Genomic DNA, 10,938 nt, shown 5'->3' with positions numbered 1-10,938 from the left:
TGATTTGGACTTCAACTCCCACCATTCCTCACAGCCTCAGGCCCTTTCCTTTCCCCCCTCAGCCGCTTAAGTTTAAGGGCCTGAGGCTGTGAGGAATGGTGGGAGTTGAAGTCCAAAACACCTGGAGGGAGGACCCAAGTTTGCCCATGCCTGGCCTAGACTAGAGCAGGCATGGGCAAACTCTGGCCCTCCAGGTGTTTTGGACTTCAACGCCCACCATTCCTAGCATACTAAGGCTATCTCCAGTGTCACCAGGGGCCTCGGAGCGGCTTGCAGCCATATAATAGTACAAACAATGTGAACAGTAATAAACATTATTTATTTGTTTGTTTACCTTGTTTATACCGCCCGCCTTTCTCTACCCCGAAGGAGGGGACTCAAGCTGGCTTACAATAATATGGCAATTATTCAGTGCCCCTGGTGGCACAGTGTGTTAAAGTGCTGAGCTGCTGAACTTATGGACCGAAAGGTGCCAGGTTCAAATCGTGGGAGTGGAATGAGCACCCGCTGTTAGCCCCAGCTCCTGCCAACCTAGCAGTTCGAAAACATGCAAATGTGAGTAGATCAATAGGTACTGCTCTGGTGGGAAGGTAACAGCGCTCCATGCAGTCATGCCGGCCACATGACCTTGGAGGTGTCTACGGACAACGCCGGCTCTTTGGCTTAGAAATGGAGATGAGCACTAACCCCCAGAGTCGGTCACGACTGGACTTAACGTCAGGGGAAACCTTTACCTTTTTAAAAAAACACGTATAGAACATAAGCTTAAAATAAACTGAATTAAAATTAATACAGGTTTATTCGTCGCTTCCGACTCTTTGTGACCTCATGGAATTGAGCAATGTGTCTTTTGTGGGACATCTGGAAATCTTTCAGGAGGGATCTGCTTCTTTGTTAATACTAAGCTGAAGGAATACAGTAGATCCACTTACTATGCAAGCTCCTTACATGTGGTTTGATTTATATGGGAAGCACTCTGAATAACATATAGTCACTCTAGGCCAGTGGTTCTCAACCTGGGGCCCCCAGATGTTTTTGGCCTTCAACTCCCAGAAATCCTGTAGTTTATTTGTTCCGTCGCTTCCAACTCTTTGTGACCTCATGGACCAGCCCACGCCAGAGCTCCCTCTCAGCCATAGCCAGCTCCTTCAAGGTCAAGCCAGTCACTTTAAGGATACCATCCATCCATCTTGCCCTTGGTCGGCCCCTCTTCCTTTTTCCTTCCTTTTTCCCCAGCATCATTCTCTTCTCCAAGCTTTCCTGTCTTCTCATGATGTGAACAAAGTACTTCATCTTTGCTTTGAATATTCTTCCCTCCAGTGAGCAGCCGGGCATTATTTTCTGGAGGATAGACTGGTTGGATCTTCTTGCAGTCCAAGGCACTCTCAGGATTTTCCTCCAACACCATAGTTCAAAAGCGTCTATCTTCCTTTGCTCAGCCTTCCTTATGATCCAGCTCTCACAAACATAGTTACTACTGGGAATTCAATTGCGGATCTTCGTTGCCAGTGTGATGTCTCTACTCTTCACTATTTTATCGAGGTTGGTCATTGCTCTCCCCCAAGAAGTAAACGTCTTCTGATTTCCTGGCTGCAGTCTGCTTCTGCAGTAATTTTTGCACCTAGAAATACAAAGTCTGTCACTGCCTCCACATTTTCTCCCTCTATTTGCCAGTTATCAATCAGTCTGATTAATACATAAATTAATACATTAATCGTGCATTCAATATTAAAATCACACATATAAGCAATATTAAAATTAAGCAAAGAGTAATGAAACAAAATCAATATTAAGTTGACAAGGAGAAACATTCCATAGCATTGTGCCATAGCATTTAAAGTAGTGTCAAACTGCATTAATTCTACAGTGTAGATTACTCAGGGAACAGCGTGTTTTAATATCTATTTTATCAAAATATGCTTTTAATATGTATCTTTTATTAAAAAAATACATTTTAATACGTCATCTATATAGAATCTTTACAATGATTACACTGTGTAACAAAAGCTGACAAGTTTTCTGTTCCTGGTTTGAAAGTGTTGCTTCCTGTTTAATTGTGCACCAGGAACCCCCGCTGGCGCAGCGGATTAAACCACTGAGCTGCTGAACTTGCTGACTGAAAGGTCAGAGGTTTGAATCCGGAGAGTGAGGTGAGCTCCCGTTCTTAGCCCCAGCTTTTGCCAACCTAGCAGTTCAAAAACATGCTAATGTGAGTAGATCAGTAGGTACTGCTCCAGTGGGAAGGTAACAACGCTCCATGCAGTCATGCCGGCCACATGACTTTGGAGGTGTCTACGAACAACACCATCTCTTTGGCTAATAAATTGAGATGAGCATCAACCCCCAGAGTCAGATACAACTAGACTTAGTGTCAGGGGAAAACCGTTACCTTTACCTTTACCTTACTTCATTTGAAAGTAATAATAATAATATAGGGTTGTTGTATGTTTTCCGGGCTGTATGACCATATTCTAGAAGTATTCTCTCCTGACGTTTCGCCTACATCTATGGCAGGCATCCTCAGAGGTTGTGAGGTATGGAGAAACTAAGCAAGGAAGGTTTATATATATCTGTGGGAAGTCCAGGGTGAGGGAAGAACTCTTGTCAGTTGGAGGCCAGCTGTAAATGTTGCAATTAATCACCCTAATTTGCATTGAATGGCTACATCTACTAGCTACTTTCTGCCTATATAAAATTATAATAATATAATTTTATTTCTTATCTGCCTCTCCTCATGCCTTGAAACAGGTTACAAAACAATTAAAATACATACGCACAACAAAAAAACCACTACAAATACACTTACTAAAATGTACTTCCATAAAAGTTATACATCAAAATGTATCTCTACAAAATACATACTAAAACACACAAAACAGAGATCAAACAAGGTAAAGGGTAAAGGTTTTCCCCTGACATTAAGTGTAGTCAAGTCCAACTCTGTGCATTGATGCTCATCTCAATTTCTAAGCCGAAGAGCCAAAGTTGTCCAAGGTCATGTGGCTGACATGACTGCATGGAGCACTGTTACCTTCCTGCCGGAGCAGTACCTATTAATTTCACATTTGCATGTTTTCAAACTGCTAGGTTGGCAGAAGCTGGGGTTAACTGTGGGAGTTCACCTGTGATGTCTCATGGGCCTTGTAGTCCCGTTCCTAGTACTATTGTGGCAGACGAAGAGGAAAACATGGGATTTCCACCGGTTCAGCCAGAATCGGAGCCCCTGCACCTGGAGGATGTTTGCCCTCAAGAAGTCAGCCAAACAAGCCTTGGGCAGAATTCTCCCCCGTTTTCCCGAAAGGACAATTATAATAGAGAGAGAGGTGCTAGGGAGGCGAATTGCCAGAGCCTCAGAATCGCAGCCAAACAATTAGCTGATTAGGTCTGCTTCCCTTGGGAAATTCTAAGGAGTCATGCATCTGGACGGAGTTGGGTTTCACTTCTCGTTCTCCAGGGAAAGTGTTCTTCTGGCGGGAAACGAGACCCTATTTAGGTGTTTTGCCGCAAAGGAAACCTTGCGGAGTCAACTCGTCAGCTTGAGGAGTGAGATCGTGTGTGGACTTCGTAACCCCAGTTCCTTGTTTACCCGGACCAAGTTCCAAGCCTGCCTTGTTTCACGTTTGACCGCGGACCTCGCCACGGACCTTGTTCTTGCTTCTTGTTTGCCTCGTATCAAGTCTTGTTAGCCAAGAATCTAGTTTGTTTTCCAGCCTTGTTGTCAAGCTTCAATGGACTAAAAGACCTTGTCATCTCCCCACACTATTGCTTGGCAAAGTGTGTGTTTCGGTTAATGGATTATAACTTTGGACTCTAATATCACATATTGGACATTATTTTCCTGGACTATATTTGACCTTTCCTGAAAGGTCTACTTCTGAACTATATTCTTCACTTGTTTTTATTGACTTTATATATTCCTTTAATAAAGATATTAGATAGAATCCGGCCTCTGCGCATGGTTATTGGTGTTCTGTAGCCTGGGTCTTGACATCACCCTACTTCCTTGGATTCGAACTACTGACCTTTCGGTCAGATTGTTCAGCAGCTCAGCGGTTTAACCCGAAGTACTCGAGGGCTCCGAGATGTAACAAAGGACTTTTACATTCATGTTTAAAGATTGTCTGAATGGGCCTGCCAGAAGAGATAGGTCTTTACATAGTTTTTAAATTAGGACAGCTCATCTTCTAGCAGGCTGTTCCACAGTCGTGAGGTGGCTGATAAAAAGGTCCTCTGGGTGACGGTGGCCAGTCAGGTTCTGGCTGGTTGGAGCAGACACCCCTAGAACAGGGGTCCTCAAACTTTTGAAGCAGAGGGCCGGTCCACTATCCTTCAGACTGTTGAGGGGCCGAATTATCATTTGAAAAAAAATACAAATTCCTATGCATACTGCACATGTCTTATTTGTAGTGCAACAACAACAACAACGAAAGAACAATACAATATTTAAAAACGAAAACAATTTTAACCAACATAAACCTATCAGGATTTCAATGGAAAGTATGGGCCTGCTACTGGCCAATGAGATAGTCAAGTTAATTAGGATTGTTGTTGTTGTGTGCTTTCAAGTCATTTCAGACTTTGGCTGAGCCTAAGTCTAAAATTAATTATTTATTTACTGCATTTATTTACTACATTTATATCCCACCCTTCTCATCCAGAAGGGGACTCAGAGCAGCTGTATGTACATACAATATATTATATTATTAGCATAGCACAATATTAGCATTATATATTACTATATTGAACTATACCACTATACTATTATATAATACGTAATATATAACATATAATTAATATTATTATATGGTATTATTATTAGTATTATATTGTATAACATAATATCAATATTATATGTATATACAATATATTATTAAAACTGATATAAAAATATTATAAAACTGAGGGCGGGGGCCAGGTAAATAACCTTAGAGGGCCTCATCCGGCCCCCAGGCCTTAGTTTGGGGACCCCTGCCCTAGAAGACCGAAGTGCGTGGGGCAGATTGTATGGGAGAAGGTGATCCTTTAGGTAAGCTGGACCCAAACCATGTAGGGCTTTAAAGGTCAAAACCAATATCTTTTATTTTTTATTATTTTATTATTTATTATAGTAGTTGTTATACTCCAGAAAATATTTTTGCAGCTGCCATTTTTAAGTTTTCATATGCCATTTTAAAGCTTTTGCAGTTCAATAAACATTGTGATAGAACCAATTTGGAAATGACATTTAGATCCCAGAAACAAACATTATATTATATAGTGTTATGTGTTTTAATATGTTGTAACCCGTCTCGAGCCACGAGGAGAGTAAGAAATAAAATTATTATTATTAGTATTATTATTAGGCTGAAGGCGAACTCAGGAGAGGAAAGTAGCCTGAAAGGATACTTGTTAGTTCAGCTCACATTGTGCACTCCTGGCTTCTGGGATTTATGTAACTTTTTAGAAATGTGCAAAAGTTAGAACCAGGAAAGGTGGCTTTCCTGCAGGGAAATAGGCAGCTGGGGTTCCCAAGTGACTCTTGTACTGAAATGAAACTCAATTGAATTAAAAAAAAACTACCATAAATAAAAATTAATTAAAATGGAATTAAACTCAATAAGGTTGAGTATCACTTAGTCAAAATTCCTAGGGCCAAAAGTGTTTCCAAGTTTTCGGCTTCTGTCAGATTTTGGAAAATTTGCATCTACATAACAAGGGATCTTGGAGACAGGATCCAAGTCTAAACATGAAATTCATGTGTGATTCATGTGTGGTTTTGCTTTGAAAATGTTTTGGAGTTGAGGGATGGTAGAGTATGTTATACTTATTTATTCAGTACAGGTTGCCATTTGAGTACAGATCTGGACACGTTCCATTGTTTTTGAATGTATATTTTCTTATTGTATATTGGATTGTTTGTGTCAAATAATTAATAAAATAATTTCAAAAAAAAAACTACATACAGAGCCTGAAGGTCATTTTATACAATATTTATATTCATTTCGTGCATGAAGCAAAGTTTGTGTACTTTGAACCACCAGAAAACAAAGGGGCTACTGTCTCAACCTCCTATGATTTTGGATTATTTTGGAATTCTGGATAAAGGTGGCTGAACTGATACAGAGCATCAAATCATGTCAAAATTACATTTTCACTGTCAGTTTACTCATTTTACTTTGCAATGCTTCTTAGAAAAATATAGAAAACTCTTAAGTGTCCACATTAGTATGTGTGTTGCGTTCACAGGGAGTGACTTCTCACAGTTCAAAAAAAGAGCCCGTGTCAAAAGCCTACCTTTATGAATCCATATGCATTTCCCCTTCCTACGTTTGCATATTTGCACACAGGAACACACTTTTTAAATTGTTTGGGGCCACTTTTGGCAAGTTTGTTTCTGCCTGGCACTCCAGAGATAAGAATATCATGAACCACTTGGAGTATTTATTTCATGCGAGGGTAGCTATGTGTTTATCAGATCATAACACGTGCAGGCCAGATTACTACTATAGTTTGCAAAGCATTTATTTAAAGTAAAATATTTGGCTCTATTTGCAAATAAATGTCGTGCCACTGATTCTTCACTACAGTCTGTAATGCACTGAAGTTACAGTCATCCTTCTACATCCATTGGGATCAGGGACACAGGTTCCCTGTGAAATTAAAAAGCCATACATAAAGTGATATATAGAAATCTCTTTGTCTTCCAGCATGAGGAAGTTGGCCATAGGGTCACTCTGAAGGACTTAGAGCAGTGATGCCCAACCTTTTTTTGGTGATGCCATACCTAGGCATGTCTAGAACCCTGATCCCCCCCAACATATAATTCTTATTATTCAAAATGTAAAGTCCTATTCATGTGGAGGAAGCCTAAAAGGCCACAAACCAATTTTTGCTAATGAAAACACTTCCAGCTTGATAAAGTAATGAACTAGAACAACTATCACGTGGGCAGTAGTAATATTCAAGGCACAAATGTTTTGAATAATTTGCATTGAAGTCAGTGTAACATAAGTGTCCAACTTTATTCTATGTATTTGGTGAGATTATCCTGCCACCTGACGTTCGTTTTCTTGCTGCTGATCATCTCTTTTTAATTTTCTTTTCATACAAAAATATTGGCTTACCTATGAAAGTAATGAATGTGCTTTGGATTTTTTCACAGATTTCTTGCTACATTCATATGCAGAACAAAAATACATTTTATATATTTGGTGTAGCCTGTAATATTAAAAGAACACTGAGAGGAATGGGGTGTTTGGAATGAAAGTGGCCTCACTTTTCTGTGCTCATACACTCTCTACTTAGCTCTCCCCACTCCTCTCTATTAGTAGGCTTTCTTCTCTCCAGTGCCATCCGACTGCCGTGTACACCCTGATTTTTATTTTTTAAATGTATATATCACTATGTATATTTATATACAGGCAGTTCCCGACTTACAAACACCTTACTTACAAACTACTCATAGTTACGAACAGGGCTGAGACAACAGGAAGTGAAAGAAATCTACCCCAGGAAGGGAAATTCACTCATGAAAAAGTTATTGGGGGGCGGGGGGGGGGGGGTGTCTCCACTGAAGCTTTCTCTCCAATCCTTGTTTCCACAACAAGCCAATTTTTTTCAAAATCCAATTATCACAGGGTCAGAAACTGAGGTGAAAACTCATTCTCGAATTGTCCCCTGTAAAAATTACCCCGCCCCCATGGGGCATGAGCCCCATGTTGCTAACCAGGGACCTAGAAATTTCTAGCGAGAAGATTTTAAATCAATTCCCATCTTCTCTCATCATATGATAGCTGCAGTCCAACAAAATCTGCCCAGCGCTGTATCAGAGAGAGGGATTGCCTATAACATTCAAAGATTACATAAGGGGATCATTTTGCTGTGGAGGTATCCCAGTCACCCACATATCTAGTGGCCACAGACATAGCTCTAGATATCGGAGTGGAGGCTGTGTACGTCTCACTGTAATGCCCAGAACTGCATACAAAGATATAGCCTGATTGGCACAAAATCCCCTTGCACATGCACATTGTGGTCTTTTTTGGGTGTGCTAAACAGATGAGCAGCAAGAGTGCAAGTACTGTATGTGTTAGTAGGGGAATACTGTCCAGCCATCTTTCGTTATTGGGGGTTTTGTATTCACAGATTCAACCATGGCTTTAAAATATTTGGAAATAAAATTGCAAAGCTTGATTTTGCATATAATAGGACTTGAGACCCAGGAATTTTGGTATCCAGTAAGGGTCCTAGAACCAAACTCCAGCAAATACCAAGGGCCTACTGCATTCACTTTTGTGTCGGGTGAATATTCCTTTTATGACAGTCATTCCACCAGTAGCTATAATACATCAAAGCCAAGGTGTGCCAGTTATCATGCAGAATCTTTGTGTTTCTTTTGAAGAATATATAAATTAGAAGAGTGTTCTCCATTTAAATAGTGTTTAGAATCTTTTGACTGAGGAGTCACAGTAGTTTACATGCTTAACCTAGTATTTTTCCAGTCTGGAATGCATAGACATTGGGGCATAGGACAAAAGCTTTTGAGAACAATCAGCAATCATGTGTGTATCCATACCAGCTGTTTAATGCAGTTTCAAACCAACATTAAAGAAAAGGGTTTCCCTGTGCAGGTAATTACATAGGAAATCCTGGAACCAGTTTGGGGCCTGGATGGTGATTACACAAGCCACAGAGCACTAATGCACAGTAAGGGCTTTCTTTTGTATACTTTTGTGGGAGGAACTATTCAAGGTGCTGGAGATTTTCCCTCTAAATAGATTCAACACAGTAGACAGACCTGCTGAGGTTACTTGTTTCTGTATGGACTGATTTTTTTTTAAATCCCTGAATCCCTCAATCAGATTCAGGTGCAAAAGCGGTAAATACAGATTTTGTTTGTTTTAAAGATGGCCCTGAACAGGTCCTGAGTATGAGAATTTGTTTTCAGTTGAATTGCATTGAGCTCACAATCCTTCTGTCCCAAATTAATTCCTAGGTATTCCCAGTTTTCTTCACTTCAGCAACCTAATTTATGTGAAAACAGTTATAATTTTTGTTGCTATGGTTAAGCAATTGGGAACCAGAAACTTTTGCAACTTCACCTAAAATAATTTAACTATAATTCTGTTTCTGGATTCTGATCTAGCTTCTTTTAATTCCCTTCATGATGCTTCTAGATCAGGCATGGGCAAACTTTGGCCCTCTGGGTGTTTTGGACTTCAACCCCCACTAATGGCTGTTAGCAATTGTGGGAGTTGAAGTCGAAAACACTTGGAGGGCTAACGTTTGCTCATGCCTGTTCTAGATTATGTTGTTTGGTAAGAACAGTTCTTGTTTAAAAATTAATATTGAGACATTCCTGAATAAAAGTGATACATGTGCCAATATTTCCTACCTCCTACCATGAAATGATATGAGTCTGCTATTTGCCTTGAAATGTCATTATTAACTGCTCTCAGCTTGCATCACTTATTTAGATTTATTTTAAATGTTATATCTTAATTGCACTCACTTTTAGGATAATATTGTAAATATCACTGCCATCTATCTACCAAATAGATGCAGCAGTAGCTTTTTCTCGGAATAAATAGATAGGTTTAAATGGCTACCCGTCAAAAGCAGGTGACACATGGATGAGTCATTGGCACTAATCTCTCTGGGGTGGGAGAACAATACTATTGATGAATTCAACTTTAAGAATTAGTTAAATTAATCCTCTTATTTTTAAGAAAGATTAAATGGATGTTGAGAAGAAAAGATTAAAACTTTTCATTCTTGATACATAGTTAGGGATATTTTTCTTCTTAAGTAAGAGGAATTTCTTATTTAATACATTATTAAATAAGAATCTTCTTATTTGATTTTAGTTGGGTTACATTCAGTCATAAAACTGCTTAGTACGAAAATATTTGTTATATTTCCAGATTGTTCACAAGACAACCTTTCCTACCTCTTAAAGTGAGAAGATAATTGTTTCCCATGATAATAATGCCCATCATTCCCACCACAATCACCTCTACATCATCAGAACTGTCCATCTTCTCATTGCAGCAGATGCAATAAGATCCAGGGATGCTGAAGAGCAATTCTATTGATGGGGTTGTTGTGTGTTTTCCGGACTGTATGGCCATGTTCCAGAAGTATTCTCTCCTGATGTTTCGCCCACATCTATGGCAGGCATCCACAGAGGTTGTGAGGTAATTCTATTGACGGTCCTCAAGACACATGGAGGCACAATGTGCTACCCTGGTATTCTGCTTCCTGTTGCAGATGACCCATTCTATCTTCATTCAGTCATTCATAGGCAATCACTTGTTGCTGTGGCTTCCAAAGGTAAAGTATTTTGCTGGTTTTTGCCTCCCAGGGAGACTAATGGATCAAGAAAACCATTCTTCGTGTTCTCCCATCCACCATGACACGTATTTTCTCTTCCCTTTTTATTATGCATCTAAAAGATTGTGGACCACTGGCATCTTGTCTATGGTATAAAATGTAAGCATCAAAAACAAGCATCCATTTTGTAAAGTTTAATTATTTAGTTTCTTTATTATCTGTACCACCCAACAACTGAAATCCCCTGGGCAGTTTCACAGCACAAGATTTAAGCATCCAATATCAGAACAGCATGTTTGGGGTGTGGGGAGAGCCCAAAAACAACTGACAAATAGACCCCATGAAAAAAACAGTATCAATATGAAATTTAAGAAGTGCTAGAAAATTGCAATACCTAGTGGACTGGGTGGGGTATGGCCCTGAGGAACGTTGTTGGGTTGATGCCCGGGATGTTCATGCTCCAGATTTGGTGTCCCAGTTCCATCGTTCTTATGCAGCAAAGCCTTGCCCGCCGGGGAGGCGGGAGGAGAATTTTAGGGAGGAGGATAGTGTCATATCCCAGCCACAGGCTGGCCATGGTCACGTTCAAGATGATGACACTGAAGGGGATTTTGGTTTCCAAGATGA

The sequence above is a fragment of the Anolis carolinensis genome, chromosome 2, assembly GCF_035594765.1.
Source record: "Anolis carolinensis isolate JA03-04 chromosome 2, rAnoCar3.1.pri, whole genome shotgun sequence".
NCBI lineage: Eukaryota > Metazoa > Chordata > Lepidosauria > Squamata > Dactyloidae > Anolis > Anolis carolinensis.
The sequence above is the reverse complement of the archived record's forward strand: the minus strand, read 5'-3'. Positions refer to the sequence as shown.